Source organism: Anomalospiza imberbis, chromosome 5 (genome assembly GCF_031753505.1).
Source record: "Anomalospiza imberbis isolate Cuckoo-Finch-1a 21T00152 chromosome 5, ASM3175350v1, whole genome shotgun sequence".
Lineage (NCBI taxonomy): Eukaryota > Metazoa > Chordata > Aves > Passeriformes > Viduidae > Anomalospiza > Anomalospiza imberbis.
Window position 1 is genome coordinate 58,143,327 of NC_089685.1, and position 10,137 is coordinate 58,153,463.

Genomic DNA, 10,137 nt, shown 5'->3' on the forward strand with positions numbered 1-10,137 from the left:
GGGAGATGCTGCTCTACCCTGAGAACAGTTGTACCTGTCATGGCATCTATGCCCAGGAAAGGGTGGGGTTTAACAGTTCTCACTTGAGTTATCCCTCTGAAAAAATGGAAGCAAATTTCTGTCTTTGATTCTCAGAGGGCTTTACAAAGGAAGCCAAGGCTCAGTCCAGAGATGTCCCTTTGGGCTGAGGTGTAAAACAATCCTTGCAGTGCCCAGCTCCTTTTTTAACTTCAGGCACTCACCATCTCCCACATGTATCCTATAAACCCATGTTGTTTAGATTCAGATTTATTGCTATATTTATTTCAAAATCTCTTGGTAAACCTACCTGCAATCAGCTCACTTTTATTTGCATGACTTACTCTATCAACAGTGGCAGACACTTGTTCCCTTGGATCTTGTAGGGGAGCTCAGCATCTATATCCAGTGTGTCCATCCCCCTCCCAAACTACCATAATGCTGTAACACTCCTACAGCACCATCATCAGCAGAAAGCTTAAACTCAGCTTTTCTAACATGCAGCTCTCTGCTGCATCTTTATCAGCTGTAGCACTGAAGGAAGGAACATCTCAGATCTTCATGTGCACCTTTTCTCTGCTCAGCTTGCCTGAAGAGAGAGATTTTAGAATATCTTTGTCCTGGGGCAGCCAGGATTTAGTCTGCAAGCTGCTGCTGCCCCCTCCACTTTCTGAGGTGTTGCAGGCCTGCCACATCTTTAGAGGCTGCCAGAGCATAGCACAGTTCATTTGAATTTGAATAAAGTACTGAACTTTATTTTGAGGCCTAAAATTCAAATCAGAATGCGATGAGCGCACGCCTGCAGGATGTGCATTTTAAAAAGAGCTTCTGAGCTCTTTTTTAGAGCTGTCCATGTTTCCTGTCTCTCTGGTTTTATCATGTGGAGAGCAAATACTGAAAAAAAACCCAAACCTCTGCATTAAAACATTTCCCAAAGCATGGACCTCACTGATGGATTTTCACTGGCATTTTTCTGTGACAGGGAAAAAGTGACTCCTTAGACAATATATCCTTGTTTCTTTTTCATCAGAATAAAATTTTGGTCAACTCAGAGAGGCTATCCTAAATATCTTAGGTTTAAGAAAAAAAGGGGAACCCTTCCCCCCCCCCCCCCAAACCAGTAAAGTTTAATCCCAACTAAGATTTTTGACCATTTGGGCAGAGCGATGTTATTTTGGAAACACAGTCAAAACTGAAAATTTTCTCAAAGTTTGCTATAGGAAAATGGCTGCCACATTTAGTGCCACAAAAAATCCTCAATAGCTCATTAGAGAGAGAGGAAAACAACCAGTCTGTCCCTGGAGATATCCAGGGCTCCAAATTGGCAAGACTCACCAGGTAATCCTTTTTTAGCAGAGGTATGCAGTAAAACTATCAAGGCAATCCAAGAATAATAAAAATGTTAATTATAGGCTTTGTCTCCCTACAGAACACATGGACCTTAATGCCTCTTGCAGGGATTTATCACACATGAGAATGTAGTATATTTTTACTGCTCCTTCTTGCTCTTTTACTCATCAAATACTGAAGTTTTCCAAACATGATGCTCTCAAAGACTAAATCCTTAGCTTGTAGAAAATGGGATCATGCAGCTTATTCCCTCTGTAGCTATACTGATTTGCACTGGCTGCAGATCAGTCCTGTTATATTACTTAGGCATAGAGTAGAGTTGCTTTAATTATTTATTCTTGTTTGATTTCAATTTCAAAAATAAAACTGTCTTACAAAGTACATGTTTACAAGTGAGTCAAAACCCATTACGTGGAAACTATTTAATTGTAAGCAGGTTAGATTAGCTTTCCTATGATAACATCTTCTGATATTGGTGTCCCTTTCTTGTTCAGGCTTAAAACTTCGCTTGCAAAATCTGCTTGTATTCCTTTGAACTCCCCCGGGAGATTAAAAAAAAAGAAAAACCCCTCCAGTTAACACTCCCTCATTTCATTTTTAAAGGTCATGCTTAGAGCTGGCAGTTGTTATAGGAGCTGTCCTCTGTAAAGAAAAGTCTTAACTAGCCAGGCACAGACTTAACCTCAACATGGAAAAACTAACATTGTCACTAGGATATGGAGAAACCATGGTGAAGAGCTAGCAACAGCCAGACCACGGCAGAATGAGCAGTCGGCATCTGCTCGGTGGGCCTTTATCATGCAGTGTTGTATGTACGATTCAAAATGCACAGGACGATTGTTGAAATGATGTAGACAAATTGACTCAAATTAGTTTAGCATGGGCCATGCAAAGTTTAAGCTTGTTGAGCCCAGACACATAGCAACAGCTCCGCGAGGCCTCGCGCTCACGGCGCAGGCACACAACGGGCACCGCAGCCCGCGTTCGCGCCGTTGGTTTTGTGCCTGCCTGCCTCTTTTCTTTCCATTTTGCATGGCTCTAGACAGTCTTGGCAGAAGCAAAGCCTGCTGAAGACTACGCTAGCTCTGATAATTTTATAGAAGTACTTGTGAGCTTTAATGTCATTTTATACTTCCTTAATCTTTTGACTGTTACTTAATGACAAACAAATCCCCAAAGAACTGGGGAGGTGGGGGGAAGATTAAAAGGATTTTGAGATTGTATTCTCTGCTTTCAGTCAAACTGTCCCAAATCCTGCCAACACAATTCTCCAGTGCCCTATGACACTCCTCCCCAGACCACCAGGAGTGAGTTTCTTATTGTATTTACAGTAATCTAATTACAACAGTTCTTCAATTCAAAGCCAGCTTTGGTATACAGACTTTAGCAAGAACTCTCCTCTAGTGCAGATTGCAAACTTTAATCTTTTAAACTAACACAGAACACCCCCTTCCCCCCCAAAAAAAAAAATTCTGAAATGCCTGTGTAAGCTACTAAGATGTATTCCCCCTCCCACACCCGCCAACACTTTGCTCATCTTTTTAAGTTTCTTTTGTGCCAATTTACTGCCTAAGGTAATAATAGAGTTCCTGAGATATAATATTCTGCAAGGTTATAAAATGATGATACAAGCAGGTTGCCTGCCAGAAAATTCCTTTTTAAAAAGATATTTCTCTAAATATGTGTAGTTACCTTAATTTTTTTAACTTCTCTCTTTTCTTTGTAGTTAAAGAAGCAGTTATGTAGAAAAAATATAGACTGAACGTTTTACTTGAAAATTAAATAGTCTAGGCTTCAAATTGCCATTACTCAAAGCCACTTGATGCAAATCTTAAAGCTGATTAACTTTATTTAGAAGAAACAGAGGACAAAAGTAGATGGAATTTATGCATAATAAAAATGTCAAGAAATGAAGACAGAAAAGATTGTTTTACATGAAGCAAAATACAAAACAAAAGTACATCCGCAATGAATTAGCAAATCTGAACATTCTTAGTGTGCCACTGCAGCCATCTAGCTCTATACACAAGTATTGCACTGTTCACTTTCAGTTCCATCACAGGTTTTCCACTTAGGGCTTCTGCAGTATCACTGGGTTTACCAAGACACATCTTTGGTGAGTTCAAGGCAGCTTTTCTCTTTTTCCTGTCTGGCATTTGGCTTTGTGAGTTGTGCTTGTGTACAGTCTAACCTGGAACTCGCTAAAGTTAATGAAATCTTCACTCCCCAAATGATTAGAAATAATTTAGGTCTCCCTCATTACTGTGTTCTTTTGAAGATAAACAGAGGGCAGAAATAATGTATTCTCATATTACATTTACCAGTGTACTCAGTTTGTCCTTTGGAATCTGTCTGGTTTCTGTGAGATCCATCAATCACTTTGCTTTCTAGTATATTATCAACAGGCCTTGTCATATCAAAATTGTTTAAATAAATTCCTCTTGTTGAGATTCATTGCTCTGCAAGGGGAAATCAGCTGGCCAGTCAAACCTCAGCTATTTCCTACTGTTTTCTGTGAATCTTGGAAAAACTAGAAACACAAAGGTATCTTTTCCGGTCTCACATTCACTCTTGAAAAACTACTTCTAAAGCATCCTTGTGCTGTTTTCCTCCAAGCAAACTGTCCATGGCAATGCTCGATAAATGATGCACTTATTTAGCTTTTAAAATCTTTGGATTTCTAGATACTCTGCTTAATCCAAAGAACTAAGAATAATGAAATAGCTTAGAAAAGTTCATATGAAAGAGCAAGAAAGAGCAGCTGCATGAAAACCTCCCAACTTCCATCAAAGTATCTTGCAAATGACAGATGGTATGTAGTAGTTAGTTTCTGTGAGATCTAACTTCAATTTCAATCTCTGAGATAATAGATCTAATCCTCACAGTCCACTAATTTAACAGGTTGGACAATGTACAGGAAATATTCTGAGCCTTATAAAAACGAAGTTCCTTACCAGGTTGGGAGATATTCTCATGTGAGACACTCGGGCTCCTCCAATGAAAGGAAAATGTTGTGTTGCTGCAGTGGGAAGTGTGAAGCTGGGCTCCCAAAGTGTATGGATGCCATCTGCTGGCACTGAAGAATATGACCCTCCGTCCACCTTGAAGATGGATGTGGAGGGTCAGATTTCATGTTTCATATTGGTCTGAGCCACTCACGTTATTCCATCTCTAAACTCACATCAATAGAAGAAGAATTAAATTGACATTATATAAGCTCTCCTTTAATAGGTATCTCTGTGCTTCAGCATTAGGTTTTTCTAATGTTTTACATCATCAGGGCTTGGTGATTTAGGAATAAAAGGCATCTCTGCTTGCAGTTTTGCTGAATATATTTAGATGTAGTAATCCTCATCTAAGTTTATTAGACCATTGTTTCACATGTAGTGCTGCATGGAAATGGTTCTGCCAGCAAAGCCAGGTTTAGCCCAGGGGAGTTCATCTCTCTGGGTTTGTGACCTTTGTTGCAGCAGTGCAAGGCACGACCTTTCCAAATCTGACAGAGACCTCCAAACTCACAGGACCTGAAAAATACCAAATATCAAATGGGTTTAGCTTGCCCTTGCATGCCTTCTGCCTCCTGAGGTGTTAGGATTTACCGGCAACTTGTTCTCTCTTTCCATAGCAATACTCCAAACACTGTAAGATGTTAGTGTGGATGGAACAGTTGGTGTGGGAATCTTCCCAAAGAGGAAGGTGTGTGACCAGGGTGTGTGAGTTAATCTGTAAGAAATGAGACCGATTTAGGTGGTTTTGCCTAGAAATGCTAGGGTGAGTTTAGAGAGGGTGGTTGTAGTTTATAATCAGAATTATCATATTGTCAGTTCATAATCAACAAGTAGTCAGAATGTTCCTTTCTACATGTTTGATTAATTTTCTGGGGTCTATGCATGAAGAAGGGGCGCCAGCTCCATCATACTCCCCATAATGCACAGTGGATATGGTACACTATATTTTTTTCCAAGGATGATCCATTCTTGTGAGCCTTTCCCCATTCCACAGTTCTTAGAAAGATGTTTTCTCTTTCTTTCTTTTTTACTCTGGGTACCTCATGTTGTTAGAGAAGACCTGGAGCCAAGCAAGCTGAGAAGGCTGTTGTTATTTAGTGCCCAAACTCTAAAACAGGGTCAGAGCCAACAGTGTAGCTAGTGATGGGAAGTGCTTAATGAGGGGTCAGCAAAGGGATGTGACTAATGAAGGGAAAAGGACTGCAGAACTGCAAAGTCACTGAGTGCAGTGCATGGCAGATAAAAACTCTGTAAGTCCTTGTAACCCCAAGCCCACAGCCCTATTTTCTCCCTCCCATTCCTCATCCTCCTAGCACAGCAAGAATTTCCAAATCACCCATGGCAGTACCTGGCAAAGCTGCAGCTCCCACTGCTGGAGTTCAGGCTGACTGCATACACACGCTTCTGACACCCAGCCTCTCCCTGCTCCACAGGGAGCTCAACAGAGAGTTCTGCTGGAAAGTCTCGTAAGCAAGGACAGCAATCCTATCAATTCTTTCCCTCAAAAAAGGTGTTCTGTGTCTTCTACAGACTGTTAACTACATTACAGGAGTGAGTCAGTGCTTTAAAATGTAAGTAATTAATTCTGCTGCCATCATCATCACTGGTATTATTTTTATTCTTTCCTTAAATAGCAGAAAGAATTAAAGGAAGTATAGGGTTTGATTTGAAAAACCAGGAGAAAGAAGAAAACTATACTCCACATTAGAGAAGAAGGGTTCAAAACCATTGTGCAGAATTTACATCTAGTTGTGTATGGGATTGTATTTGATGAAATTCAGAGGCTTGAGTCTGGGGTTTGTGAAATCACATGGTTTCCTTCACTTTTGAATGTTCCTTTCATCCACTCAATATGCCAACTCTCAGTATGGAGTGGTCAGGCAGAGATCAGGCACAGCATTAGAAAGCTGCATCATCAAGTATTCACTCAGCAGTATCAATAAGATCTTACTTTGTATTTGAAGTAGATGACTTGTAGTTCAAAACAGACTTGAAGGTACTTCTTGTGAGTGTTCCCACCCCTGTTTTACAATTCTGTTTCATTTTTGTCTTTTCATTTGTAGGAATAAACACAGTAACAGCAAAAAGTCTCTGGTATGCCACTACTGTTATATGCTCAACTTGAAAGCCAGTGACAGGTTGTTGGCTCTCTCAATTAGGAGCTGGCAGTGATCAGACCATTTACTGGACCTTACCTGACATCGTGGAGTGGTTTATTTTTATGGAGCCATCTCTGAAAGGTACCAAGAGTACCTGAAAGCAGTTGTTCATCTATAACCCAATAATTAAATAGCTGTAACAAGGTCTGGAAGTCCCTCCTGATTTTCCAAATGCTTGTGTGTTTCATCAGTCCACTGGGAAGAACAAGGAAGCAGAGCAGGGAGCAGAATGTCTAATTAAACGGGTGGAAGGCATCCACTCAGCTCTGCAGAGACCTCTTGGGAGAGAAAAGCAAGGAAAGAGGTGCTCAGTGCCTTCACATGCCTTTTATCTTTACTTTGTTTGTAACCTCAAAAACATGGAAGGACTTCTTGCTGTGTAGATCTGTAAATCTGATAATGTTTTATTTCATAACAAAAATGGAGGCATGGTAGAGATAAACCTGAGGAGTGACTTCATGCTGAGCACAGTGTGTTATTTTAAATGTCAGCCTCTTGGGGAAGGTTCCCATGCCAACTATTTTCTTTGGAGGTTATGCTATGAAAGTGAGTGAACACTCACCCATCTCATAACTCACTCAACCTTCCACCTGCATAAAACAGAGCAAAAAAGCTTAGGAAAACACATTAGCAAGAAGAGCACACAGCTGGGAAACAGCAAGAAGGACATTTTATTTAAAATTCAGTAAAAGCCCAAAATGTCACAAGAGTTGCTGCACTTCTATACAGCACACCACACCTAGGAGATTAAACAGCAGTATTATAATTTGTACCTGTTTATTCAAGGCAGGGATCTGACCTTTCCAGGCTCATTTGTTTCAGCAAACTTTGCTCATGCTACTCATGACTGCTCATATTCATAAGGCTTGCAAGATTAGAACATCAAATAATTGCTCATAATATGAAGACAGTGTGACAGAAGGAACAATAGTGTTTCTTATTATGTGATTATCTTTCTTTTTTCTTTAAAGCTCTGAGAAACCACTTCAATTGCTTTGATCATTTTCCTGTCAAAGGTAAATTTTTTAATTGGCCACTGCACTTCTACAGATATGAAGCTTTTTTGTGATCTCTGCAAATCTCAACAAATACATCAAACCAGGTACTGTAGTTCTACTAAATAATATTATTGTAATTGTTTTGTTCGGGGTTTGTCAACGTCCACCCAATCATTTTCTCAGTCATATGGAAGAAATGCCACCCTGCAGGTTGAGCAACAGATCCAGACTGCTTCAGGGGATGGGTGGCTTCAGTGTTGTCCCTTGACCCCAAAATGACACTGTGGCCTGACCTATAAAATGAGGACAATTAAATCTATTCATTTTTATAAACACTGGTGCAACACATGGTTGAATAGCACAATGTAAATTTAAAATCTTAGTTAAACTGAGGCAGAGCGCCAAGTAATCACAATGCACACACACTACTTGAAACCAGCTCATTAATAGTTCTGCTGCTGGAACCAGTTTCCTAATGGCTCAGTAATGAGCTGACTACAATCACTAAACCATGCTTCTTGATAATTTTTTTAAAATATGTAATTATAACATGATAATGTCTTGAACTTGTGTGTGCACAGGTAACAGAAAAGATACCTCCAAACACTTAATGGCCCAAGACTTGAAATCTGTTATTTTTTATTCACAATTTGTATAACTCTGTTACAAAAAGGAAGGAGGATACTCTAGCTTTTTTGTTGGTAGCTGGCAGTGTTGGAGTACTTCAGTGGAATGTTTGATCTCTGTTACTGCCTGACCCCTCAGCCAAAAATAGTGTGCAACCAACTCACTTCTCCAAGTTTCTTCCCTTGCATGCTATGGTCACTCAAAACTAGCAGACAGTTTCCTGTCCTATGAGACAAGATGCATCTGCAGGTGAGGCATCATGCTTAACCAAGCACATCTCTTCACATACAATGAAGACATTATATATGTTTGAGTGGGGTATGCTGCTCTTTCATCCCTGCCTGGTTTTGTCAGTAGTAAATCAGCCAGCAGCCTCACTGCCAATAAATGTTGGATATTAACCTCCCTCCTTTCTTCCAGCACACTATTAAACTAGGTTATCTACTCAGGGAGCACATTTTTAAGCTCCATAGTAGATTTATATTTGGAATTTGCAAAAGTACAGTCCTTGCCTAATCCCTCTCCATTACACCACAGGCATGGATCTGCAATGGGGAGGTGCTGACTTCCATGGCATCCAATAAGGTCCATCTCTGGCCTTGGCTGCTCCACTTGAGAATCTTGAGAAATTGATCAAATATAACAGCACATCTCACAAGCTTTCCTATTGGCTTCCCCTTCAGGCCTGCTGATGAGCAAACAGTTCAGCTGGAGTTTGTTGTCACTCTGATGCCTATAGACTTCACCAGACACAAACCCCACAGCTCTGCCTTTTCACAACAGCTACCTACAACAGAAAAATGGAACTGCAAGGCTGAGGAATTCAGGAGACACTCATCACATTTTAAATTTAAGTTCTGTACTGAGAGAGAAAGACTTCTTTTAGGGCTCTTTCCTAGGTCTACATCGAATCCAACACAGTAAAACTCCAACTCTGGCTGTAGTTCCCCACAGCTACTGCAGCAGAAGCAAACACAAGTCTCACAAAAGAATACAAAATGTATGTATTTTGACCTTCCTTCAATTATTTTCTGCATCTATAATCATAGTGCATTCGCAGACAAAATGTAAAAACCTATAATCTAAATGAAGGAACCACTCCTCCACAGGGGAAGACAGAATGCTATAATTTTCCATTTTAAAATTAAGAAGGTAATTACATGCTATTTCCAGTGAAAGCATGTTATTTATTTCTCAGAAAGATTCAATAATACTTAAGAAGTCTTTTCTGAATATACTGACAGTAGACCATTTTTGAGCCTGTTTATAAATTAAATGTTCAATGAAAGAAAAATTAAATGAGACCAAAAATAGTCATGATGACAACACCTCTGCAACCAAAACCTTTCCCTCAGCTTCAACGATGGTTTAGCAAAGTAACAGGTATGCTGCTCATTTGTTTTCTGTTGTCTGCAGAGATGTCAGCCAGAAGTTATTTCAGTTATTACACCTGTCAGTGAGGCTCTTCTCCCTGTAGCTGTGGCTTTACAAGGAAGGAGGCTCTTTCTGTTGGCTCACCAAAACATTTGACTGACCCAAGTCCTGTGCTATCCTAAATCTTCCCATGTTTGAAAAGAGATGTTAATCTCTGTGATGCCTTTCGTTTTCAGTTATGAGGAGGCAAAACATTCTTTGATGCCTCATGCTGCAAAGTTTATGGGTGATTACCTCTATTGCAGAAAAAATACCCAAGCAGCAACTCTTTCTGCTGCCATGAAAAGCTTCAGGCCTTGCATTTGAAGCAGAGCATCACATGTATAGAAAGCACCATGTACAGCTGGGCCTTAGGGCAGGGGATGAATAGCAGCTATAAGAAAATATCCTTATCTCTAAGACCGAAAAGATGTCAAGAGTTGTAGGTGTCATCTGTTAGAACCAGGCAGGTAAACACTAAATAGTCAACACTCTCTGCAAACACTGAGCTCAGAGTTGCAGCCTCCCAGACAGAAATCAAGATCGCAGAGTAGAACTCCCGTG

The 10,137-nt window shown here is 40.2% G+C and overlaps 1 long non-coding RNA gene across 1 annotated transcript; it reads right to left on the reverse strand.

Moving 5' to 3' along the window:
- Positions 1-272: 272 nt before the first annotated feature.
- On the reverse strand, positions 273-4,690 carry LOC137474471 (uncharacterized). Its single transcript, XR_010999366.1, has 3 exons — positions 4,323-4,690; positions 1,354-1,389; positions 273-607 (listed from the first exon to the last, which is right to left on the reverse strand). It is a non-coding gene; the product is annotated as an uncharacterized lncRNA (long non-coding RNA).
- Between the last annotated feature and the right edge of the window lie 5,447 nt (positions 4,691-10,137).